Source organism: Podarcis vaucheri, assembly GCF_965113315.1.
Source record: "Podarcis vaucheri genome assembly, chromosome: 11".
Taxonomy (NCBI): domain Eukaryota; kingdom Metazoa; phylum Chordata; class Lepidosauria; order Squamata; family Lacertidae; genus Podarcis; species Podarcis vaucheri.
Genome location: NC_138749.1, coordinates 50,583,057 through 50,610,430, shown reverse-complemented (window position 1 = coordinate 50,610,430; position 27,374 = coordinate 50,583,057). Strand labels below are relative to the sequence as shown.

The following is a 27,374-nucleotide window of genomic DNA, read 5'->3' as shown; positions in this document are numbered from 1 at the left end:
TGACAACCCACCTACCTGGGCATTGCTCCTCAGCCTTCAAAGTTCTTCAGAACTTTGAGGCACCTGATAGTCTGTCTGAAACATCTTGTTGAAACACCTCTGTGTCTTGCCAAATGCAAGGTGGTTCTTTTTATGAGATTCAGAAGCAATACAAACACAAGTGACTGAGAAAATTAAAGATTTTATTCTAAACAGCAAGCATTATATACATTACCAAGCAAGCACTTCGATCTGCCACTGGGAAGCCCTCAAGAAGTGGTGAAGTGACGCCCCAGGTTGTATGACCCCCTGACCATGAGTTTGTACACGCGCATCTGAGGTATGCCTCAAAATCATCTAATTTACAGATTATTGATATCTAGCCTGTATGGCTTGCCCAACTGCCTACATCAGCGGCGTAGCTTGAGTTGTCAGCACCCGGGGCAACGCAAGTAATTTGCGCCCCCTAACCCGGGGCAAGGCAAGTAATTTGCGCCCCCCGCTGCCGCCCAAACGACGCCGCTTGCCCGGAGGAGGAGGGGGGCAGAGAGGCGAGGAAAATGCAACGGCCCAGCAGCTGCAGCAGCACCGGCGGAGGCGGGGCTGTGAGGAGGGGCTGCCTGGCGCGTCCTCCGCGGCGAGCGCTGAGAGCCGCTGCCTGCCGGGCGCCTTCAGCCCGGATGCGCGCACAGCTCGTCGGTTCTGCGAGACATGCGGCTCCGCTACAGCCTGCGCCCGAGGCTCTTCGGCGACTCCGGAGGCAGCGAGCGCGCCCCCCCCCAGATGTTGCGCCCGGTGCGGCCAGCACCCCTGGCACCCCCCACGCTACGCCACTGGCCTACATGCAGATTATTCATTAGCTAGCCCCCTCTTCCAATACCGCACGTTCCTCCAAACAATGTCTAACATCAAAGAAGGTCAGAAGGTACCTGTCAGGGAACTGACATTGGAGCCAGAGGCGGAGCCGAGGCTCTCAAGCGATGCTGGAGAAGGGCCCAGCAGGGAGAGAGGCAGCTCATCAGCGGGGGAAGGAAATCAGCGCAACACCAGGGATAAAGGGGGGCAGATGGGGGAATCGGCAAGAGGGCTCCAGGACTCCTTGCCTGAGACCAGCGGTGAGAGCACGGGTCCTCCACTACCCACACCCTCCCTGTGCAGAAGACTTCCGCGCAGGGAGAGTAGGAGGAGACTTGGGGTCAAACAGCTTTTATGCTGGAAAAGGTTTAAGAAACGCCCACTGACGGATTCTGCTAGCAACTGAGGCAGCCACAAAGTGAAGGGGCTGTCCAGACAGAAAAGGTTTAACAAGGCAACATAGCCAGGAGTGGCGGCAACTTACGCACGAGCAACCCCTATAGTCATTACAGTACGCTGCATTATCGCTTCTTCCTTCCACCAGATTATACATTAAAGGTTGCTCTCAGCTATCAAAGAGTAGAACAACAGATAGTGGGGAAGTAAACAGAAGCAGGAAGAGAAGACCATGTCAGATCACTTATCTCCTTGAAATACAATTGTCTTCTGGATAAATTGCCCCTACACTTGGTTCATATTCATATCTCCATTTCAGATTATCCTGATTTTTAAGAGAACCACCCCTCCTTTTAAATCTCCTTTTAAATACAGTATGAAATGCATTTTGATAACACAGCATTAGGCAATTTGCTTTACAAGCAGGAGGTCCCAGGTTTAATCCCTATCATCTCTAGGTAGGGACATTTTTTCCCCTTCTAAAAATAAAATAAAATAAAATAGGGGTACTCTTCTTTTGACTCAAGAAAATCACCATTTTATAGTTCAAAACAGGGGAAATAAATACAGTAAATGGACCAAAGTACAAAGATTCACAAAATGTTTAGGGGTGTGCAAACCCCTGCGTTCCCCCAGAAAAAAAGCATTGCTTCTATGATTCTGTTGTTTTGATGGGGTGAAGTTAAGACACTGGAATCAGCAGGAATCGTCCAAACATTATTCAGCTATGAAAAGCTCTTGTTTGGAAATTTGCTGAAATATTTCTGTTAAGGAATTATCATTTTCTTCCATATCAATAACCTTTATTTATTGATGTGGAACATTTTAAATCCTGCCTGTGAGCGTAAAACATCCAAGGCAGCTAATCTTGCCAACACTGAGCCATCAAGATCTTCACTGCTGTTGAATATTGTATTGGAAGGCAGTCCTGTTCAGGGAAGTTTTTAATGGCAGGTTTTTTTTCATTGTGCTTTTAATACAAGGTGTGACCAGAAAGTTTGGTGAATGGTCACAGAAATCGGACAGCAAGAAATATTTGAACATACATACCTTACAGGCCTTCAAAGTAGGCCCCCTCGGATACAATGCACCGTTGACAACGTTTGTAGAACTGTTGGAAACTTCTGGAAAAGTCATCTTCTCGTTGTCAGTTCCCTCATCGCAGTAGCTTGGACGTGTGAAATGTTGGAAAATCTGTGCCCTTTCACTGCAGATTTCAGTTTGGGGGGGGGGAGAAATCCGGTGGGGCCGGATTGGGAGAATATGGGGGGTGGGTGTGATGGCCTAGGAATCGGATTCAGAGACTGAACCTGAGGAATCCCAGCCTGCACAGGAGTCCCCGCCTCCAGGACCAGCTGAGCCGGGGCTGGGGCATGAGCCTGAAGGGTCCTCACCTGTGCTGGATCCTCAGGAGCAGACACCAGCTGAATCCGCTCTGGCTCTGGAGGTGATCGAGGACCCATTGCCTGCAGGTGCTCCACTCTCAGCCCCATCAGGGGAAGAGGAGGTTGCCTCTGGGTCCGGTAACCCTCCAGCCTTTCCTGAGCTGCAGAGGCTCAGAGCAGAGAGGCGGAGGGAACTAAGTTCCTGCAGGAGGAGTGCTCGCCTCCAGGCCAGGAGAGGAGAGTCACCTGTGTACCGGGGCCGCCCTATGCCTCGGGGCAGATAAAAGCCAGCCAGCCCAGTCCCAGGTTGCGGGAGCAACGTTGTTGGTAGCCAGTTCCTGCCTGCACCCTGTCCTGCTCTTCTGCCAAGAGTTCCTGACCTCACCCGACTCCCTGCCTTGGACCCCGCTTCAGCCTTGACGGACAGCCTCCATACCACACCCTTGACCTCGGACTGGACTCGGACCACACCACACGGTAACCGCCTGGGACCAGCACAGTGGGACAACTCAGTAACCTCAGTAACGATTTCACGTGGAATGTGCAATTCTTCCACCACCGTTCAGGTGGACAAATTCCAATCCCACATCAATAACTCATGATCTCTGTCAACATTTGCCACTGTTCTGCTCGTTGATGGTCTGCCAGACTGAGGGTCATCTTCGATGGTTTGCCACCCTTCAGAGAAATGCTCAAACCACTCATACGCTGTCTTTCGAGTTACAGCTTCATCTCCGTACACAACTGTCAGCATTTTGTGGGTTTCTGATGCCGATTTACCCAGTTTGAAACAGAATTTCATATTGACTCTCTGCTCCATTTTCAATCGCAACGCACTGCACTATTAACAGCTACAAAATGCTATTGCATGAACGTAGACCTGTCAACAAATGCCAAGACACATGGACATATGTTAGCTAAGATACGGGCGAACGCCTCCCTCCCTGCGAATCTGGCAGTTCCCATTATCACATACAGCAGTGATTCACCCTACTTTCCAGTCACATCTTATATTTTGTTGGGAGCTGCGGCCACCCGGTCAGATGAGCGCCATATAAATAATAAAATTATTATTATTATTATTATTATTATTATTATTATTATTATTATTACCCAGGAAAGAGGAAACGGCAGGCAGAAATAGGGGTATGTAGCTAATCCACAAATAGGGTAGATTCTTGAATTCCTTGAGCACTTGAGATTTTGCCATGTGATGCCAATAAAGATTTGATGATAATGATGATGATTTTGCCCTTTGAACTGGAGTAAATCACTGTCCCCTGTATTATAAAGCAGTTTTCATGCTCTGTGATATAAAGGGTGATTGATTAGCTACTGCACTGTAACTGCTTCCTTTGGTTGCTGTAATGAAGATGTTTCAATCCTTTTAAAATAGCATATTATATTTGATTTTATTGCAATTGCTTCTGACAGCCTGCAATAATCTTTTTTTAAAAAATATAAAGACATGTTGCAGGTGCAGCCTGTTCATTGGCACACCTATCTTCTGCTGATGTCCGAAATGTGAAGCCAGCAGACTGTCTGTCTCGTATAATTGCATTGCAAGCAAGTGGAAGTCATAAGGTTGGGGTCACTTTTCCTGTTGATGCTTAGCAATGCAAACAGGAGTGCCCTCCACAATTTATTTATATATTGGTACAAATGTATTGATTGAAAAGAGGGTGAAAGTTTGTTTTTTTCCTCAATTGGAAAACAGTGTGAAGCTACTTTCCAAAATGTATAAGTTGTTGCTAGGACGGCATACTAAAGATGAAGAAGTTAAATCGGTGATGATACAATGGGCAAAAGATATTGGGCGATAGTATTCAGTTTTCATCTGGGGAAAAGTTATGGAGGGAGGATTTAAAATTTACTGCATGCTGTGCGTTGAAGAAAAACTATATGAAAATGATGTATCGTTGGTATTTAACACCTATAAAATTAGCAAAAATGAATAGCACTGCTTCAAATGTATGTTGGAAGTGTAAGGAAAAGGAAGGCACATTCTACTATATGTGGTGGACATGCAAAATAACAAAGGCATTCTGGGAAATGATATATAATGAGTTGAAAAAAAGAAGTTTAAAATAACGTTATGAAAAAACCAGAAGCTTTTTTACTAGGAAATTTAGATGCAGAAATACCAAAGGAGAAGAAAAGATTGTTTATGTATGTGACGACAGCAGCGCGGATACTACCGGCCCAGAGATGGAAAGAAGATAAAGTCCCGACCAGAGACGAATGGTTGATAAAGTTGATGAACTATGCCGAAATGGTGAAAATGACTGGGAAAATCAGAAACCAAGAAGATGGAAACTTTAATAATGTTGACGATTATGATTCTTGTTTGAATTCAAATGTATGTTGTAAAATTGATTTTTTTAAATTAAAAAGGGGGGGAGTATTCCCCCCCCCCAGCTAGAGTGAAGGCAGTTCTCATTTCGTCACCTAGCCAACTCTGATTAGCTGTGTGTGATGCCTTATTTTCTGGGATCACCTATGTCACAATTTGTAGAAAACAAAAAGACAGTACTGATATGGTTAAAATGCTTCCACTTCAGTGCAAGAGAGGGCAGGATCAAAATAACTGTTCTTTTAGAAAATGCCACCCAAACCAAAGCACTACTTTCAAGCCAACTTTTTCTAGACCTGGTTCAGACATGACACTAAACCACAGTTTAGCATTGCGTTTCTCATTCCCCTCTCCTTTGGCATGACCCCAAAGGGGAGAATGGAAGGATCCACTTCTGTTTCCAGAGCTCAAAGGAAAGCCAAGTTATGCACATGGTTTTGGGCCATGTGCAGAGTTCCAATGGAATCAAGCTTCTCAGTAACACCTGTGCCCACAACCTCATTTGTGGCTTACACTTGGGGGGAAATCTAATATATACGTATATAAAAAACATAATTTTATCGGTATGCCACCTTTGCGCAGGTCAAACCATGTTCAAGGCATCTTATGACATGAAAAGAATACATAACTACAGCATAACATCTGCTACCAGAAAGAAGAGGAATATCAAGAAGACTGGAAGAAATTTAAAGACTATTTGAATAGAGATTGCAACATTGAAAATTAGAAGTTACCTGAAAGTATCAATTAGGCCTAGGATTAAATTAGGATTTAATTATTAAATGAGATTTAGAAGGTTAAGAAAAGTTAAGAAACTTGACTATAATTGGAATATTGTTTTTGAATAATGATATTGGAAAACTGCTACATTTAGTTACAAGGAAATTCAGATGGGAGGGACTGGAGTAAGTCAAGTAATATGTTTATGAGGCTGGAAGTTTAATCAATTATTAATTTGTATTGTGTTTGTGTACTTGTTGTTATATCTTTTGTTGTTATTTGCTTTATTTTTTTCCTATTCTTCCTTTATTGGTTTTTTAGTATGTGTTATATTTGTAAGAAACCTAATAAACATTATTGGAAAAAAACACATAACTACAGCATAACAAAAGCAGTCATAAGCCATAAATCAGACATTAACAAATACAAAACCAAACTGAACAATTCCCACATAAATCACAACAAAATGTAAAATAAAGATACAAAAAACCAACAGCAACATCTCTCACCCCCCCCCCAAAAAAACCCCCAATATTCCCACTCAAGAGTCTGTTCAGCAGCCTCAGCTTTTGTAGCTGGAGTCAGTCAAGGCCCCACCTTGCCAGGCCAGGTAGGAAAAGGCCCACAAGGAAGGTAACAAGTCTTCCAGGATTTGCAGCCAATATTGAGGCATGTGTCAGAGCAATCATTTGGATGCTACTTTAATTTATGACAGCTTTCAAAACACAGGTGGCCGTTTCATGCAGTAGCTTAATGCATGTAGGAGCCAAGTGCATGCAGTGGTTTGTGCAATGTTCTTCACCAGAGGCCTTTTTAAAAAACCAGGACCGTCATATTACAGTCATAGTGTATGCACCAAACCTGCATCTAAGCATAGAAATGTTTCCAAATTTTAATTCAGTTTTTTAAAAATGAATGTGTATTTCAAAACTATGTCTAAAGCCGCCTTCTTCTTCTTCTTCTTCTTCTTCTTCTTCTTCTTCTTCTTCTATCGCCGAGTAAGATTGTCTTCCATGAACACGGTCTTAACAGTGAGTCCATAAGTGACTATGGAGGCCAATTCTGGATCCACACGTCCTTCCACAGTGGGGACATAGGTTTCCGGGTGGGTGTTGATCGTGGTGAGGGTTTGTCAAGTGTGCCTTCCTCTTAGCACGTTTCTTGTCCTGAGTTTGAGTGTCTTCAAAGCCCATGACACCTTTGGTCTAGGCCGTTCTCCAATTGGAGAAGAAGAAGAAGAAGAGTTTGGATTTGATATCCTGCTTTATCACTACCCGAAGGAGTCTCAAAGCGGCTAACATTCTCCTTTTCCTTCCTCCCCCACAACAAGCACTCTGTGAGGTGAGTGGGGCTGAGAGACTACAGAGAAGTGTGACCTCCCCAAGGTCACCCAGCAGCTGCATGTGGAGGAGCGGGGAAGCGAACCCGGTTCCCCAGATTACGAGACTACTGCTCTTAACCACTACACCACACTGGCTCTCACAGGCCAGTCTTTCACAATTGTTGGTGTTTATCCCACAATTGTTTTTTAAGATTTGCCTTGAGAGAGTCTTTAAACCTCTTTCGTTGACCACCAGCATTACGCTTTCCATTTTTAAGTTCGGAATAGAGTAGTTGCTTTGGAAGACGATGATCAGGCATCCACACAACATGACCAGTCCAACGAAGTTGATGTTGAAGAATCACTGCTTCGACATTGGTGATCTTTGCTTCTTCCAGTACACTGGCATAAGTTCGCCTACCACGTTACTAAAGGGATCATTGCAAGTTTCTCCATTTTGGATTCTTTGGTGTGCATCTTTGGACTACCAGAGTTGAGCCTTGTTCTGTTGGCCAAAGCCAATGCGGCAACTTTCAGTCAATGGAAACCCTTTGACTTTTTGCCTTTCCATTCTGACTGGGGAATGTAATTCTCGTGAGTTTATTGATCCCTTTTGTGATGCCACTGGATGACTATGGAATGGGCAATTTGGAAGAAAGCCCTGGGTAGTAAATATATTGGGTGATTTAAGAAGCTAAAATATCATAACAGAAATTATGGTTGTACCACAGGGAATATATTATTTCTGGTTTCCTGGCCAGCTAGTAGAAAATACAAAATACATTTCTGTTTTTCTATCGGTTCATAGTTGCTCTGTCAGGCAAGCCTTTGGCTTTTAACAACGCACATGTGATTAGGCAGATAAAGAGATCATGAGGCAGAAAATAGATCTTAACAGCTGATTCCAGATACTCATAAGTGTGTTTAATAACCTATCATTTGATATCCCATGGTTATAGCAGCCATTAGCTTGACACTCTGGGATTATTTAAGAAATTGCCGTTATTAAAAACGGGCAACTGAAAAGTGAGACATATTTATCTCTTAGTTTTACGCACAAGCAATTAATTGGTCTAAATTATACTTGGTTCTAATGCTGGGGCTTATTTATAGTGTAGCTGAGGATTTATTGCTCTGCTCTGCTTCCTGGAACATATCACTGGCCAAGTTTGGGCATTCTGTGTGATTATTATAGCTATTTTGCAAAATGGTGAAGGAGAGAGGAGTGTCCGGAGCTCTAGGAGGTTTTATTTCATTACATTTTAGATTTATAACATGTTTTAACCACATAGGCTAAGAGTGGCTAACAACCTTATAAAGAAAACTAAAGCTATTTTTTATTTAAATCCCACTAAAATAACACTTACTTGTCCTCAGCCAGTAAGGTCTATTTCACACAGTTGGATTATTCGTACAATAAATGTGGACCACACATCTTTCATTGAGTTTATATTGCATCCCAGCACACAACTGCAGTATTCCTCTGCTCCTTGAGTAGTCAACATGGTGCCCTCCATATGCTTTGGACTACAACTCCCGTCATCCTGGCCATTGACCATGCTGGTTGAGACTTCTGGAGAACATCACATTGACTTCCTCTACTCTACTTCCACGCTGTTTTTTTGTTTTATTTTATTTTAATTAGATATCACCCTATACCAGGAGGTCTCAGGGCTGTTCACAGAAAAGATCACAATATATAAAATCAAAATAAGAATAATAACCCAATAACACCCCCCCCACACACAAAAAGAGCCACATTTTAAAAGGGTATAGGATGTCAATCAGATCAATCAAAGGATTGGTTAAAAAGGAACATTTTTGCCTGGTGCCTAAAGGTGTATAGTGAAGGCGCCAGGCGAACTTCCCTGGGGAGAGCATTCGACAGACGGGGGGCCAATGCAGAGAAGGCCTCTTCTCATGTTGCCACCCTGTGGACCTCTCAAGGAGGAGGCACACGAAGGAGGGCCTCAGAAGATGATCTCAGGGTCCGGGTAGGTTCATATGGAAAGAGGTGGTCCTTGAGGTATTGTGGTCCTGAGCCATTTAAGGATTTATAGGTCAAAACCAGCACTTTCAATTGGGCCTGGAAATTGGTACCCAGTGCTGTCGGACCAGGATCAGTGTAATATGCTCAAACCGTCTTGCTCCGGTGAGCAACATGACCACTGAATTCTGCACTAGCTGAAGTTTCCAACTGTTTTCAGAGGCGTATAACACAATGCAGCAATCTAACCTTGAAGTTACCAGAGCATAGACAACAGTAGTTAGGCTATTCCTGTCCAAATAGGGGCGTAGCTGGGCCACCAGTCGAAGCTGATGGAAGGTACTCTGGGCCACTGAGGCCACAATTGAATATAGTTCTGCCAATGTCACATGCCCATCTTGCAAAAATCTCCAATGGTCACAGAATGGCCTAGTGGTTGTATAGTTCATGGCACTTGAATGAGGCCTAATGTAGTATATTTGTGGGATACAGGTTTGCAAAGATGGTTACTGATATTTAATCCTGAACCCTGCTGGTCATTGACTGGCTCCACTTTGGTTGGTTTGTCTTTCCAAATCCACCTCTGGAAATGGTCTGTTGTTTGCATGTGACCAACAAACTAGACTATGAAACCATGGTTTGAAGGCAGCTTATGAATCTTGACTTGTGTTAACCGCAATGTCATGTCACATGCCAACACACTATCCTGGCTTAATCTTAGTTTCATAGAATTGTAGAGTTGAAAAGGACCACGTAGTGCAGAAATTTTTCACCCAAGGTGGGGCTCGATTCCATGAGCCTGAGATTAAAAGTCTTATGGGCTACTGAAGGAGCTAATCTTATTTTTGTGCCCTGTCTCACCTGGGTATAGAACATGGGAATGCTTAAAAGACAAGATCCACATTAGGCAAAACAAGGTATGGTTACTTTCCTTGTGTATAAAACTGTTTCTTGGTTTGTTCCACCAACCATGGTTTAAAACAAAGCTTAGCATTATGTGAAAACACAACCACTATGGCGTCTGCTCTCTTCTCCACTTCTAAATATGTCTCAAAGTGTTTGAGCAGTGGAGCGTTCAACTTTGTTGAAAGTTCTCTGGCTAAATAACTGGCAGTCAAAGTGTCACATTTAGTGTGCTGACAACACGAACAAGAATTATGCTGCAGTATATTTTTATTTCCTTCTAGCCCATAATGATGTCTCATTATAATTTTACTTCCATGCATCGTGTTAAATAAGCGAAAATTAATATGCTCTTAATGCCGTTTTTAATAATGTCACATAACCAGTCCACTATAGCTCCTCAATCACTGGGACAAAGTGCATTGGGCCAAATGTGATCCAGAGAGCAATGTTTTACCATGCAATTTTTCTGATCCAAATAAATTCATTTCTGAAAAATATAGGCTGTTTACATGGCCCAGTTTTTTAGAAAGAAAAGTTGTGATTTTGCTGTTGCTTTTGAACCTTTCTTCATAGAAAGATGAGGGTAGCAACACTCTAATTCTAGTGTTATATACAGTGGTACCTTGGGTTACATACGCTTCAGGTTACATACGCTTCAGGTTACAGACTCCGCTAACCCAGAAATAGTGCTTCAGGTTAAGAACTTTGCTTCTGGATAAGAACAGAAATCTTGCTTCGGCGGCACGGTAGCAGCAGGAGGCCCCATTAGCTAAAGTTGTGCTTCAGGTTAAGAACAGTTTCAGGTTAAGAACGGACCTCCGGAACGAATTAAGTACTTAACCCGAGGTACCACTGTATCAGTATATGTTCTAATTGAGACTGATGATATACTTTTAACCTGTTTTGACTCTTATGGGTTTATCTGACTGTACTCTGCTTTTTCCTTTAAAGTGGCATATAAATTAAATAACAACACCAAATCAAGATATGGTGCAAAGGGAAGGAGGAGCGTGTGACTGTACCAATCACGGTAATAAGACTACAACTCCTGAGTGTTAGTTATATAAGGAGACATGGGACACAGGTGGCGCTGTGGTCTAAACCACTGAGTCTCTTGGGCTTGCCGATCGGAAGGTCGGTGGTTCGAATCCGCATGACGGGTTGAGCTCCTGTTGCACTGTCCCAGCTGCTGCTAATCTAGCAGTTGAAAGCACACCGGTACAAGTAGATAAAAGAGGTACCACGGTGGCGGGAAGGTAAGTGGCGTTTCTGGGTGTTCTGGTTTCCGTCACGGTGTTCAGTTGTGCCAGAAGCAGTTTAGTCCTGCTGGCCACATGACCCAGAAAGCTGTCTGTGGACAAACGCCGGCTCCCTCGGCCTGAAAGCGAGATGAGCACCACACCCCATAGTTGAATTTGATTGGACTTCACCATCCAGGGATCCTTTAAAGGTAAAGGACCCCTCGCAGTTAAGTCCAGTCACAGACGACTCTGGGGTGCGGCGCTCATCTCACTTTACTGGCCGAGGGAGCTGGCATTTGTCTGCAGTTTTTCCGTGTCATGTGGCCAGAATGACTAATCCGCTTCTGGCGAAATCAGAGCAGTGCATGGAAACGCCGTTTACCTTCCCGCCGGAGCGGTACTTATTTATCTACTTGCACTTTTGGGTGTGCTTTCGTAAGCATTACATACTTTTGAGAAAATATGCGTAGGATTGTACTGTAAGTGTGCCTACCTCTTGGATTGTATATACGGAGTTGTATCAAACTTAATTATACTGAGTGCTTTTTTCTGGGGGGTACGCAGGGGTACACACTGTCGAAAAGCAAGCCTATATTGGGCAACTCTCCCAGGCATCCGGCTTGGTCTCCTGTTGACCTCCCTGGCTGCATTCCCCAGCAAGATCCAGGCTACGTCACGATAGGCGATTCTTCCCAAACGTGGGAAGAGCACCCCCCCTCCCTCCTGCTCCCCCGGCAGGGAAAAGGAGATAGACAGAAACGTATTTACATGCTTTTATTTCTCTCTTTGCAGCATTACAGAAAACATGTCTGTACTCTTCAAACTCCAGCAGTCAAGTGACAAAGACTCAGTGGCGTAGCGTGGGTTGTCAGCACCCGGGGCAAGGCAAGTAATTTGTGCCCCCTAACCCATGGATTTGCGCCCCCTAACCCGTGGATTTGCGCCCCCAACCCATGGATTTGCGCCCCCTAACCCTAACCCCCAGATGTTGCGGCCGGTGTGGCCGGCCCCCCCTGCACCCCCCACGCTATGCCACTGCAAAGACTTCCTGTACTTCCTGTACATACGTAAGAGGAAGAGCTCATATTACACTCTGAGCTTATTCCTGAGCATTGCCCTGTGAACTGACTGCCCCTCTGTTTCCCACGGACAGTCCCAACATTCCATCATGTAATGCTTTCAAGCTAGCAGTTTGCAGCTGCATTGCATCCATATCGTAACACACACACACCCTAAACATTTTGCGAATATTTGTACTTTTGTCCATTTATTCTATTTATTTTTCCTGATATGATCTATAAAATGGTGATTTTCTTGAGCTGAAATGAGAGTACCCCTAAACATTCTTTTTTTGGGGGGTGGAAGCACTGTACTCTGGATAAACCCATTGAAGTCAACAGACAATTAGTTATAATGAATTTAAATTCACTTATTTCAATGGGTCTACTCATTAAGTCAGGTAAAACCCATACTCTTTATATGCAGCAACGGTATCATTGATACTGTCTTTCTCCCCCACCCCAATAAAAGAGCAAGAAAAGGAGCCACATTGAGGGTGAAAGTCAGCATTAATCAATAAAGTTACAAATCAATATGTGCACCAAATTATAGTTTATAATCTTCCCAAATAAAACTTAAACTGCACTTTTCTTTTGGAAGTAAAGCTTGCTTTAAAGAAGTCCAGCAATAAAATATTTCATACATTAATTTACTGTTGCTTTTTTAAAAAACCCACAAGGTAATTTGCAAGCTTTTAAGTCACATTACAAAGTTAAATCATCTTGACTCTTTTTCATGTTTGCTGCAGGACGCATTAGTTTAACATTTCAGCCTACAGTACCGGTTGTTTATTAGAATAATTTTGAAGAACTACGAATATTTTATGCCAAGCAATGCAGTAAGATTATCAGAGGTTCAAAGCACAGCACTTTGTGTTCTGCTAATACTGGCTAATACTTACTGGCATGTGTCTCCTTGAAACTGTGTAATGTATTTATATCAGCTGTTGTTTTAGTGAATTTAAAAGAGGCATTACAGGAAGAAAATGTAATGTAAATTCTAAACAGTGCCTCTTGTGCTGCATTAAATTACTATGCTTGTCTGGTAGTAAACTTTTTTTTCTCTCGGAGCGATGTGAAAATGATTTATAATTGCATTTATGTTTCAAATCTTTCGTTGAAGCATCCTTGCTATCTGGTGACTGTCTGCTGATATATAACTTACGGCCCCCAATTAAAATGTGCCATGCGTATAATTGCAGGGGAATATTTTATCATTTCTACAGGGTATTTCTGGTTCTGGTTTCAGAGCTTGACATCGCAGCTGGCAAAATGCTCAAGTCCATTGCAAAGTCTGGCGGGGGAAGCAAGTGCCAGTTTACTAGTTCACCAAGGTAAGCACAACTTTGCTGAATGAACCAAACATGATGACCCAAAATGTAGTTTGCAAAACCTTGGAGGCAGCGAATCACAAGAGCAGGCGCTGGCAAAAATCACGACGCAGGGAGATGCCTCCTCAGAGCTCCATCATTATTTCAGACATGATATACAGTGGTACCTCGGGTTAAGTACTTAATTAGTTCCAGAGGTCCGTTCTTAACCTGAAACTGTTCTTAACCTGAAGCACCACTTTAGCTAATGGGGCCTCCTGCTGCCGCTGCGCTGCCGAAGCACGATTTCTGTTCTCATCCAGAAGCAAAGTTCTTAACCTGAGGTACTCTTTCTGGGTTAGCAGAGTGTGTAACCTGAAGCGTATGTAACCTGAAGCATATGTAACCCGAGGTACCTCTGTATCAGTATAGCACAATGTTTAGCAGGTGATATATCACAATGTTGAAAACCAGACATTGCCCAGCCTTACCGTTCCCCCCGACTTAGTTCCATCTTTATTTCAGACATCATGGTATATTGATATATCGTGATATTTAGTCAGTGATATATTGTTGTAAATCAGATATCATCCAGCCCCAATCGTCATCATAGTAATGACCAGATTTGAGGTTTATTATTATTATTATTATTATTAAATCATTTATACCCTGCCACTCTGGGCGGCTCCCAACAGAATATTAAAAACACAATAAGACATCAAACATTAAAAACTTCCCTGAAGGGCTGCCTTCAGATGTCTTCTAAAAGTCAGATAGTTGTTTATTTCATTGACATCTGAGAGGAGGGCATTCCACAGGGCAGGTGCCACTACCGAGAAGACCCTCTGCCTGGTTCCCTCACTTCTTGCAGTGAGGGAACCGCCAGAAGGCCCTCGGCACTTGACCTCAGTGTCTGGGCTGAATGATGGGGGTGGAGATGCTCCTTCAGGTATACTGGGCCGAGGCCATTTAGGGCTTTAAAGGTCTGCACCAATATTTTGATTTGTGCTCAGAAACGTACTGGGAGCCAATGTAGATATTTCAAGACCGGTGTTATGTGGTCAACTTCCTATGACAGATGATCAAGTCTATGCCTACATCTTACACTTATTTCAGGTCCTCCAGTGCCTACCATTTTTAAGTGGATGACTCCTGTGGTTGGTAGCGTGGAACCCTCACAATTAGACAAATGTTCCTGCCAAGCTGTAAAGAGGATTTGGGGAGGGAAATGGAAGCAAATGTTTGATGCAAGGTGTAATGGGTACTGCAAAACTAACAATAAACCTGATCCTGGAATATTTGGTTTCGCTAATATGATCCAATTAAGCTGAATCAAAGCAGCCTTGGGTTCATTTGCTCAAAGCCATTCCTTCGATGAGGAAACATTAAGTCACAGGTCTCCTTCTCTCTTTCTCTCTCTCTCTCTCCTTCTCTCTGCCAGCTGCCCATGCGGTTTTATAATCCAAAAAAGCAATGAGGTAGTGAATAACGGGATTACTTTTAGAGGTTAATAATTGGGTGATGGGAAAGTCTTTTGTGATGCTTTAGCACATGCCGGGTCATAGCAGTTTGAAACGTTAAGGGCAAATTGTCACCAAGAAACTGGAAATAGTATTTTAGATTGGCCTCTTTTGTTAAATGCGTGCTTATGTGAATGTGGGATTGATTTTTTCTCCTTTTTTTGCAGGGAATGTGTGGACTCGCAGAGCAAAGTTATCTCCCTAAAGTGCAGGCTTCTTTTAATAGCCTAATTCGTGTTCCCAGCTTGGCTCCACTCAGTCCAGCCTCAGTTATGTTTTTAAGTCAGGAGGGAAGTATGCTGTGAGACTGCAGGGAAGGGATAAAACTCGCCATTTCACGTTCTTGGTGCCCAGCAGGTCTGTATGTCCGTTCTGTGGAAAATTTTGCTTTCCATTTGCGACTGGAGCAACTGAGTGCTCTGCGGAAAGGCATTACCTTTTGAGAAATCTCCTTTGGCATCCCATAAAAAAAGCTGCTTAAAGCTAGGCTGCTGAGAATCTGACCAGTAAGAGTATTATTTTCAGAGAGGTCTCCTACTGGAGCTACATCCCTGTTCCAAAAATGGACTATTGTCGAGTTGGCTTAGTTCTTTCTAAGGGAAGTGCCAGGCTATTTAACTGTCCACGTCCCGCGACTCTGGAGTATGAACTCTTCTAAACTTAACTCTGTTCTGTGTTCATCTCCCTCTCCTCCCATGAGTTTGAATAATAATAATAATAATAATAATAATAATAATAATAATAATAATTTATTATTTATTATTTATACCCCACCCATCTGGCTGAGTTTCCCCAGCCACTCTGGGTGGCTCCCAATCAAGTATTAAAAACAGTACAGCGTTAAATATTAAAAATTTTCCTGAACAGGGCTGCCTTCAGATGTCTTCTGAATGTCATGTAGTTGTTTATCGCTTTGACATCTGCTGGAAGGGCGTTCCACAGGGCGGGCGCCACTACCGAGAAGGCCCTCTGTCTGGTTCCCTGTAGCCTCACTTCTCGCAATGAGGGAACCGCCAGAAGGCCCTCGGCGCTGGATCTCAGTGTCCGGGCAGAATGATGGGGGTGGAGACGCTCCTTCAGATATACAGGACCGAGGCTGTTTAGGGCTTTAAAGGTCAGCACCAACACTTTGAATTGTGCTTGGAAACGTACTGGGAGCCAATGCAGATCTCTCAGAACCGGTGTTATGTGGTCCTGGTGGCCACTCCCAGTCACAAGTCTAGCTGCCGCATTCTGGATTAATTGCAGTTTCCGGGTCACCTTCAAAGGTAGCCCCACGTAGAGCTAGTAGTCCAAGTGGGAGATAACTAGAGCATGCACCACTCTGGCGAGACAGCCCGCGGGCAGGTAGGGTCTCAGCCTGTTTACCAGGTGGAGCTGGTAGACAGCTGCCCTGGACACAGAGTTAACCTGCACTTCCATGGACAGCTGTGAGTCCAAAATGACTTCCAGGCTGTGCACTTGGTCCTTCAGGGGCAGTTACCCCATTCAGAACCAGGGAATCCCCCACACCCACCTGCTCCCTGTCCCCCCAAAACAGTACTTCTGTCTTGTCAGGATTCAACCTCAATCTGTTAGCCGCCATCCATCCTCCAATCGCCTCCAGGCACTCACACAGGACCTTCACCGCCTTCACTGGTTCTGATTTAAAGGAGAGGTAGAGCTGGGTGTCATCTGCATACTGATGAACACCCAGTCCAAACCCCCTGATGATCTCTCCCAGCGGCTTCATATAGAAAAAGGATTTGGCCTCTGTGAACTTTGTTTCTGAGATCTGAAAAGAAGAGAAAAATTCCACTGCAGAAAGGGTCCACCTGGCAACTTTTTATCGGCGTTTCCAGATGACCTGTTTATTGAGATTTCATCCTGATTACGTAAGAATAATAGAATCGTAGAGCTGGAAGGGAGACAAAGGGTCAACTAAGTCCAACCCCCTGCAAAGCAGGCATCTTTTGGTGGGATTCGAACCCGCAACCTGAGATTCAGATGTTTTCAGGGAGACGTTGGCTGTTTCAGGAACATCCATTTTGACGTGTTGGGTGGCCGTGTGTCAAAGCTAGTGTTACCCCATCACTCTCTTTATTGCAAAAAGTCTGATTTGGGGAGGAAATGAGCTTGTTGCGCAACTTGAATTTGCTGCTCTGTGATTGAACCCCAACTGGAAATAGCAAAGGCCCGACTGCCCCATGTTCCTTGTTGAAGAATACAGCAGCAGGCCCATTGTCACTGAAAGAAGCCTATCATGCAAGGCTGAGGCTCAGTGACAGAGCACATGCTGTCAGGATGATGTCAGCGGCTCCCAGCTGGTTGCCCAGGAAAGTAGAAAAACAAGAGGAAGTTTCTTACCGCCCTTTTTTCTTTCAATATTACAGAGAGAGGCTATAGAACCTAGTCTCTTGGTTAATGGCGTTGCCCCGAGTGACCGTCCACCACCATCTCTCCCACTTCCTCATTTGTCGTCATCACCATCATCTCCTCTACGGGTGCCGCTAAGTGCCCTCTGTCTTTGAGCTCTTTGCTCTCCTACTTTTAAGGCTTGCCGGGTTCTGGAGGTAGAGGGTCTGGAATGCTTTCTAGTGACAACATGTCAGCCAGCTGCGCCTCCAGTTCTGCCAGTGCCAGATTTATGTATAAGCTAAACAAGCTATAGCTTAGGGCATGGGTAGGCAAACTAAGGTCCGCAGGCCAGATCAGGCCCAATTGCCTACTGGATCCCGCCCGCAGACGGTACGGGAATCGCCGTGTGGATCGCTAGCAATTGCGTTCTTTCCCTTTCCCTCCCTCTCCCTCACACAGCGGTTTCGCCTCCTGCCTCCCTCCTCCTGGCTTCTCCCTGCCCTGCCTAGAGGAGGAATGAGGCTGGGCTTTGTTGGTGCCAGCAGCAGCAGCAGTGCTTGAGCGGCCGCCATTTTAAGCAGCCCCTCTCAGGAGCCTTTTTGCACACCACTCATCGTCCCTCCAGCACCGCCACTGCCAGCCCCTGCTGCTCGGAAGATACAGGTAAGCAGCCACCGGGCCTCGCGGTGCTCTTGCATCTCCCCCCCCCCAAAAAAATATAGTCTGGCCCTCCACAACGTCTGGCCCCCTGCTGAAAAAGTTTGCTGGCCCCTGGCTTAGGGCCCCACTCAATTGGGGGCCCCCAAAAAAATGAAAGGGAAAAAACTGGATGTACATTTCCAAAATAAAAGATAAAAAACAAATAAAATAAAACCTACATACAGCAACAGTGTTGTGCAAATGGCTTTAGATACCTATTAGGTCCATAAATTACCATATAGCATACTGTAATAGGTATGAGTTACTCATGCGTAAACTGGTGCCTTTCTCGGTTAATTTGCCTTGTTAAACCTTTCTGACTGCACAGCTCCTTCTCATAGTGGCTGCCTCAGTCACTGGTAGAATCCATCAGTGGGCGTTTCTTGAACCTCTTCCAACATAAAAGTTGTTTGACACCCAGTCTCCTCCTCCTCTCACTGCGCGGGAGTCTTCTGCGCAGGGAAGGCGTGGGTAGGGGAGGACCTGGGCTCTCCTCACTGATGTCCAGTGAAGAGTCCTGGAGCCCTCTCTCCACTTCCCCCGTCTGCCTCCCTTTATCCCTGGTGTTGCGCTGATTGGCTTCCCCCTCTACTGAGCTGTTTCTCCCCCTGCTGCTGGGTCCTTCGCCAGCATCATCTGGGAACCTCCCCTTCGCCTCTCGCTCCGATGTCAGTTCCCTGACACATATATTCAAAACAAAAAACAGCGGCCATTTGTTGTTAACAAAGGACAGCTGGACATATTAAGGGTCCCATTACCTTCAGTAGCTTAGGGCCTCATCAAACCTAAATCCAGCCCTGGGTTCTGCCTGTTCCTCCTCTCCCATTATTTCCCGACTTTTCCCCTCATCTGCCTCTGAGCTGTGAGCTCCTTCAAACCCCTGTTGTAAATCTATACTGTCTTCCATTTCCTCCTCCCTGGAAGGGTCAGGATGGGGAGGTGGTCTCCACCATTCCTCCTCTGCCCAGCCCCAGACATCACAGTGCCCTCCCACCCTGTGGTTTCGGTCGGTTGGGGAGGCGTGTATGGAATGCCCTTTGCAAGTCTGGCACATGGACATGTTCTGCGTACTCCCATGATCTTTCTTCAGGGCCATAACCCTTCCACACAATCTGATATTGCAACTTCTTTCTTTGCATCCTGGAGTCTAGAATTTGCTCTCCCTCTACCATGACAGGAAGCAGAGGTTCTTACGGTGCTGATGTCAGGGACCCCATCATTATTTCTTTTTCACACAAAAAAGCCCATGAGAGGTTTCCAGTCCTTAACCAATGTTAGCAATGGCTTTTCTCTGATGAAGCATGTCCATTTCACCATCTCAGCCAAGTCTGTTGATTTGAACAGCCTTCCTTCCATTGCTGGGTCCTTCCATCTTTGTGCATGTAAAAGTAGTGTATTGTAACCATAATCGAGGTCCTTTTCCACGATGTCCTGTTCTCTTCTGCTCCGTGGCAGCTGCAAATAGGCTGATTCCAAGAAATGGAAATGCTGCCTGCATCTTCCCACTTGCTCTCACGGCATTGCATTTTACATTCCAGTTTGCATTTTATATCGTAAGCAGCCCTGTCATCCTTTGATTATTTATTTAATAAATAATAATTGTGACACACTGCACACTGGCTTGCAGATCCTGACCTGGCATGCTAACTCCTTTGCTCTGTGCCACAGAAGCCATCGGCATCTTAATATGGAGCAGGATATGACAGTGATGAAGATCTTGCGGGATCAGTTGTCTGAGAATATGTTAGCAAGGGAGCTTCATGTGTCGCACAGTTTCATTTAATCGCTGTCTGTCTCCCCCTCTCTCCTGAAGCATCCCTGCTTCTTGTGTGATGAAGCCAAAGCGGTGCTTGAACTGTGGGAATGTTGAGGATGGTAGGAGAGGATATATTGATTAAATATTATCCTTCCTCACTCATGCTAGTGAGCTAGTAGCAGAGCACATTCCCTTGTACATTGCAGGAAGCTAGTTGATGGATTCGTGAGAATCGTTTGAGTTAAGCAATCCAGTCTGGCTTGTCCATATTGGAGTGTTCTGTCAGTGTTTGTAAAAAAAAAAAAAGGTTCTGACCTCCCTTCGTCGCCTCAGCCTGGTCCTCGGACTCTTGTCAGCATAAAAGAGTCCACGAGAAGAATATCCTTGCAGATTACTTTCTGCTTTTATTCTTAAAAGTCTTTCTGCAAAAGCGACTGACCAACTGTACACACATCAACACTACCAGCTTTCACTAACCAACCAACCAACCCAACACCAAACTAACATTTCTCACTCCATATATACAAGTACAACCTAGTGAAAGGGTGCATGAGTCACTGCAGGCCGCTGAATAATGCTCACCCAACTTTTTTAAGCATTAAAGAAACAGCGGCCAATTTTTAGCCTTGACATGTTGCTGGTAAATCCCCTTTAGTTCCCTCTTGAAAACAATAATGACATAGCAGTTTTCTTTTAAAAGTGATGATAAGGTTTACTTACATTCAGTTCACAGAATGATCCTGAAGGCAGGCTTTAGTTTGTAGTTACAGTTACAGAGAAAAGTGCGGGTTCATCCTCTTGTGAGGGATGATGATGATGATGATAATAATAATAATAATAATTTATTATTTATACCCCGCCCATCTGGCTGGGCCTCGCCAGCCACTCTGGGCGGCTTCCATAAAAACCAAAAATACAGTAAAATATCACACGTTAAAAACTTCCCTGAACAGGGCTGCATTAAGATGTTTTCTGAATGTCAGGTAGTTGTTTATCGCTTTGACATCTGCTGGAAGGGCGTTCCACAGGGCGGGCGCCACTACCGAGAAGGCCCTCTGCCTGGTTCCCTGTAGCTTTGCTTCTCGCAATGAGGGAACCGCCAGAAGGCCCTCGGCGCTGGACCTCAGCGTCCGGGCAGAATGATGGGGGTGGAGACGCTCCTTCAGGTATACTGGGCCGAGGCCGTTGAGGGCTTTAAAGGTCAGCACCAACACTTTGAATTGCGCTCGGAAACGTACTGGGAGCCAATGTAGGTCTTTCAAGACCGGTGTTATATGGTCTCGGCGGCCGCCCCCAGTCACCAGTCTAGCTGCCGCATTCTGGATTAGTTGTAGTTTCCGAGTCACCTTCAAAGGTAGCCCTACGTAGAGTGCATTGCAGTACTCCAAGTGGGAGATAACCAGAGCATGCACCACTCTGGCGAGACAGTCCGCAGGCAGATAGGGTATCAGCCTACGTACCAGATGGAGCTGGTAAACAGCTGCCCTGGACACAGATTTGACCTGTGCCTCCATGGACAGCTGTGAGTCCAAAATGACTCCCAGGCTGCGCACCTGGTCCTTCAGGGGCACAGTTACCCCATTCAGGACCAGGGAATCCTCCACACCTGCCCGCCTCCTGTCCCCCCAAAAATGATGAATGAGCCCATGTGCTGCTGGCTGAGAGCCAGCAGACAGCAAAAGGCATCATGAAGAGATGGGATGGGATCAAAAGAGTGAGAGATGGCTTCGTGACTAGCCCCTTTATAGGGTCTGCCAGGGTCACGCCCATCTACCTGGTCACATGCAAGTGGAGTAAGTTCCAGACCAGGTGTGACAGGAAGTCCTCCTGGCTGGTGCAACATTCCCCTGTGAAATATACTCGGAGTCCTATAGTGATTTCATGCTCTTTATTGCAGCTTGTAAAACAGTGATTGAATTCCCCCCCAAACCTCAGGCTTTTGTATACATTATTTACACAATGAGTCCCATCTGATTGGCTGATTTTGCTTCCCTCCTGGAGCCTGATTGGTCTTTTCCTGCAGGCCAATCAGTTGTTGCATTCTATGATCCCACTTGCCTAGGATCCAAGGTTAGTACATAACACTCTGTATGTCCACTCTGGGCAAACAGGAAATGTTGTCTTTGACTGCTTCAGTGATGTTACATCCCACATGAACCATATGAACACAAGGTAATGTAACAGAGCCCTATAGTTCTTTGGATGCATGCAATAAAACACGTAATTTAAAATGGCAACATTTTGGAGGAAGGCTTTGTGTTGACCTTTCCATGCTCTTTCTCCAACTTCCTTGAAAGGTTTGCGCTGCCGAGTTCCATAATACTAATTCCCAGAAACTGTTGCTGTTCTTGTCCCCACCCCCAACCCCGCTTTATATCCTTCTGCTCTACATATATTTGAGGTATCTGAACGCTTAGCTGAGTGGATGAAAATCAAGATACAGCAGTGTCAAGGTCAAAGCTGTCCGTCACTCATTGACAGCGAAGATGAGCACCTTGTCAGGTGTAGCATGAACATGATGCAAATCACTCTCACAAAACTGCAATTAGAACGGCAATTGCTGGATTCACTTCCGGCTAGATGCTTTAAGGTTGAGATATCATATAGAGGAGGCTCTTCTCAATGTTAGTGGGCTACAGCACCTGGGGGGGGGGAATCACATCTGTCAACCAATGCCCCTTTGGTTTCAGATAGTACATGGGTAGATGAGTCTGAAAAGCCCAGGACACAAATTTTCACGGTCCTCTAGCAGCTACAGTGGCTGATTTACCAGAAGGAATGTACTTAGTGTTAACTCTTGAAGTGTATACACGAATCTGACCGAACCAAGCCGCCTGGTGTATATTGTGCTCTAAGAAGCTTAGTTTGGTCAGGAACGATTACATAGTTTCAGAGTTAATACTAAATACGTTACTTCTGGTAAATGAGCTACCATATCCTCTAGAGGGCCGTGAAAATTTGTGTCCCGGGCTTTTCAGACTCCTCATACAATCTGAAACCAAAGAGGCACATTGGTTGCCAGACATGAACTATATTGGCATTATTTTCAGCTCTCCTACCCCACTCTGTGGAGTAAAATGGTACCCTGCTTCTCAAATTTAATCTGTTCCGGAAGTCCGTTCCAAAACCAAAGCGTTCCAAAACCAAGGCAAGCTTTCCCATAGAAAGTAATGCAAAATGGATTATTCCGTTCCAGACTTTTAAAAACAACCCCTAAAACAGCAATTTAGCATAAATTTTACTATCGAACGAGATCATTGATCCATAAAATGAAAGCAATAATCAATGTACTGCACTATAAAATAAATAAGACAGTATTGTAGATGATAAAAATAATAATAATAAAATTTCTCACTTGCACTGATGATAGTCAATGTTTGGATGGAGGGCTTTTATCCATTTCCACACTCACACGATCAATCAGTAGCTGAACTGGGTTCCACACAGTCACACACAAAAAACAAAAAGAGCCGCAAAAACAAAAAGACAAAGTAAATAGCAAAAACAGACAGACCTCAGCCTAACACTCAAAATGGAAGTGTGGCACTCAAAATGGAACATGTTCGGCTTCCAAAAAATGTTTGTAAACTGGAACACTTACTTCCAGGTTTGCAGTGTTTGGGTTCCACGTTGTTTGAGAACCACAGTGCCATTGTAATTCTACTGGTCTCTGTAGCTCAGTGGGGAGTGAAGACAGGCCTCATGTGAATCATAAAATCAGAGCTTTCCAAACTTTTCATATTGGTGACCCACTTTTAAGATATACATCATTTAGTAACACAGTAATTCAGATTTACTAGCAAACTGGAGGTTAAATTAACCCATTTCCAGCCCTGGGAGGAGCAAGCGAGCGTTTGCATGACACACCTATACATACTGCAGGTGTCGCAACACACAGTTTGGAAAGCTCTGCATTAAATGAAGTCTGGACTCAGCATCACAGGGGAGCAACTGGTGATCTTCAAGAGAGACGAGGCAACATGGGTGACCCCAGTCCCCTCACGCCAAGTTTTGAATTGGGACAAGAAGAAATCCTACCTACATTTTTAACATTATGAAGCTTCTCTGTAGAAAGGTAATTTAAAACACACAACAAAAACCTATGTTTTCTACCTCCCTAAAACCCACTTCAGCTACTCCAACCCCTACTCCTAAATATCAGTCTAAAAATATACAAGCCTATAGGAAGCATTAAATGAAAGATGAATGAAAATGTGTAAATACCAAAACAAAATATAAATCCTCTTCTCCTCTCTCACACACCCATGGACAGACACTCACACTGCTCCTACCACTCCTGACTCCTGGACTGGACACCTCTGGTTTGTGACTTTTAAGCCAGAATTCAAAAAGATGTCACAAAGGAGGGCAAGTCACTGTTACCTTGACAACCCACCTACCTGGGCACTGCTCCTCAGCCTTCAAAGTTCTTCAGAACTTTGAGGCACCTGATTGTCTGAAACATCTTGTTGAAACATCTCTGTGTCTTGCCAAATGCAAGGTGGTTATTGTTATGAGATTCAGAAGCCACTAGGAAGCCCTCAAGAAGTGGCGAAGTGACCCACAGGTAGCATAAGGTTGCGTTGCTAGATTTTTTGTTTCACTTACTAGAACATGTCCACTGCATCTACCTTGTTGTGGGTGTCTGACTCCTATCAGCACTTATAGGCCCACCCAAAAGCCTCCAGGAAAGGGCCTCATCCAGACATGCTGGTTCTGAAAGGCATCTGGGGTGACTGTAGCCTGTGCATTGCCAAACTGTGGCATGACCTTGGAGGGATGGAAGCAGGAGGCCTCCCAAATCTGCTGTGCATGTTGCTGTAATCACAGAAGCCTTTGGGCATGAAACTTACCATTCTAGAATGAAATCTGGCATGTAGTTATGGGATCTGGCTGGTTTTTATCCAAGTCTAGGGGGAAACCCACATGAACCAGGTTTACAAAAGTGGAACCAGTGGAGTTCTCCCATACCTAATTGATATGCATTCTTCTACTTCTTCTTTTTTGGTGATTACTCATAGCCAAGTAAGATTGTCTTCCATAAACACAGTTTTAACAGTGAGTCTGTAAGTGACTGTGGAGGCCAGTTCTGGATCCACATGTACTTCCACAGTGGGGACATAGGTTTCCAGGTGGGAGTTGATCACAGTGAGGGTTTGCCAAACTTGCCTTCCTCTTAGCACGTTTCTTGTCCTGAGTTCGAGTGTCTTCAAAGCCCATGACACCTTTGGTAAAGGCTGTTCTCCAACTGGAGCGCTCTCAGGCCAGAGTTCCGCGGTTGTCAGTGTTTATACACGTTTTTCGATTTGCCTTGAGAGAGTCTTTGAACCTCTTTTGTTACGCTTTCCATTTTTAAGTTCAGAATAGAGTAGTTGCTTTGGAAGACGATAATCAGGCATCCACACAACATGGCCACTCCAACTAAGGTGATGTTGAAGAATCATTGCTTTCACACTGGTGATCTTTGCTTCTTCCAGTTGTTGTTGTTTAGTCGTTTAGTCGTGTCCGACTCTTTGTGACCCCATGGACCAGAGCACGCCAGGCACTTCTGTCCTCCACTGCCTCCCGCAGTTTGATCAAACTCATGCTGGTAGCTTCAAGAACACCATCCAACCATCTCATTCTCTGTCGTCCCCTTCTCCTTGTGCCCTCCATCTTTCCTAACATCAGGGTCTTTTCCAGGGAGTCTTCTCTTCTCATGAGGTGGCCAAAGTATTGGAGCCTCAGCTTCACGATCTGTCCTTCCAGTGAGCGCTCAGGGCTGATTTCCTTCAGAATGGAGAGGTTTGATCTTCTTGCAGTCCATGGGACTCTCAAGAGTCTCCTCTAGCACCATAATTCAAAAGCATCAATTCTTCGGCGATCAGCCTTCTTGATGGTCCAGCTCTCACTTCCATACATCACTACTGGGAAAACCATGGCTTTTACTATACGGACCTTTGTTGGCAAGGTGATGTCTCTGCTTTTTAAGATGTTGTCTAGGTTTGCCATCGCCTTTCTCCCAAGGAGCAGGCATCTTTTAATTTCGTGACTGCTGTCACCATCTGCACTGATCATGGAGCCCAAGGGGAAAAAAATATATTGCATAGGAACCTGGAATGTAAGAACAATGAACCTGGGTAAGTTGGAGGTGGTCAAAAATGAGATGGCGAGAATAAATATTGACATCCTGGGCATCAGTGAGCTAAAATGGACGGGAATGGGCGAATTCAGTTCGGATGACTATCATATCTACTACTGTGGGCAAGAAACCCGTAAAAGAAATGGAGTGGCCCTCATAGTCAACAAAAGAGTCGCGAAAGCTGTACTGGGATGCAGTCTCAAAAATGATAGAATGATCTCGATACGAATCCAAGGCAGACCTTTTAACATCACAGTAATCCAAGTTTATGCACCAACTACTGGTGCTGAAGAAACTGAAATTGACCAATTCTATGAAGACTTACAAGACCTTATAGAAGTGACACCAAAGAAGGATGTTCTGCTCATTATAGGGGATTGGAATGCTAAAGTAGGGAGTCAAGAGATAAAAGGAACAACTGGCAAGTTTGGCCTTGGAGATCAAAACGAAGCAGGGCAAAGGCTAATAGAGTTCTGCCAAGAGAACAAGCTGGTCATCACAAACACGCTTTTCCAACAACACAAGAGACGACTCTACACATGGACATCCCCAGATGGGCAACATCGAAATCAGATTGATTATATTCTCTGCAGCCAAAGATGGAGAAGCTCTATACAGTCTGCAAAAACAAGACCTGGAGCTGACTGTGGCTCAGATCATCAGCTTCTTATAGCAAAATTCAAGCTTAAACTGAAGAAAGTAGGAAAAACCACTGGACAGGTAAGATACAATCTAAACCAAATCCCTTATGAATACACAGTGGAAGTGAGGAACAGGTTTAAGGATTTAGATTTGCTGGACAGAGTGCCTGAAGAACTATGGGTGGAGGCTCGCAACATTATACAGGAGGCAGCTTCTTCCAGTACAATGGCATTAATTCACCTGTCTTCCCAAGTGATGTGTAAAAATATTGGGGGACACCATTGATGGGATCTTTTGAGGAGGTGGAGATGGCGTTTATAAGTGGTCCCATACTCTCCCATACCTAATTGGTATGCACTCTATTATATGCAGGCAGCTTAAGATTGCCACTTTGAAAGCCAACAGGCACGTCTACAGAGGAGGCAGCTGAAAATTACATTACTTTTCAACGCGCAGGCTGCCAATTTCAAAACTGCACATTTCTCTGGAACTAAACTGGCACAATAATTCTTTCTCAAGAGCCAATTGATCTGTAGTGCACCTTCTCATTGAAGGGCCAACATCTGCTTGCTCAACTCATTCAGAAATTATTGCTGGCTGCACAAGATGGTATCCAATGAGTGTTTGTCTGCTGAAGGAAAGCATCTTTCATTAGAATGGGTCAGAAGGCAATTCTCAGTGATTCCTCCTTCCCCTATAGTTTCCTGCGTCCTCTGAAAATCTGTCCCACAAGGTCCTCCATTCCTTCTGAGCAGATTTTGGGCACCATGCAAGACTCAAAATGGTCT

The 27,374-nt window shown here is 44.6% G+C and overlaps 1 long non-coding RNA gene across 2 annotated transcripts; it reads left to right on the top strand.

Annotated features, from left to right (window-relative positions):
• The first annotated feature begins 75 nt into the window (after positions 1 to 75).
• On the top strand, positions 76 to 15,734 carry LOC309514517. 2 transcript variants are annotated; one of them, XR_014212035.1, is made up of 3 exons: positions 76 to 160; positions 13,451 to 13,535; positions 15,199 to 15,734. It is a non-coding gene; the product is annotated as an uncharacterized lncRNA (long non-coding RNA). The 2 variants fall into 2 exon arrangements; XR_014212036.1 differs by having other exon boundaries at positions 88 to 160; positions 13,428 to 13,535.
• Positions 15,735 to 27,374: the final 11,640 nt, after the last annotated feature.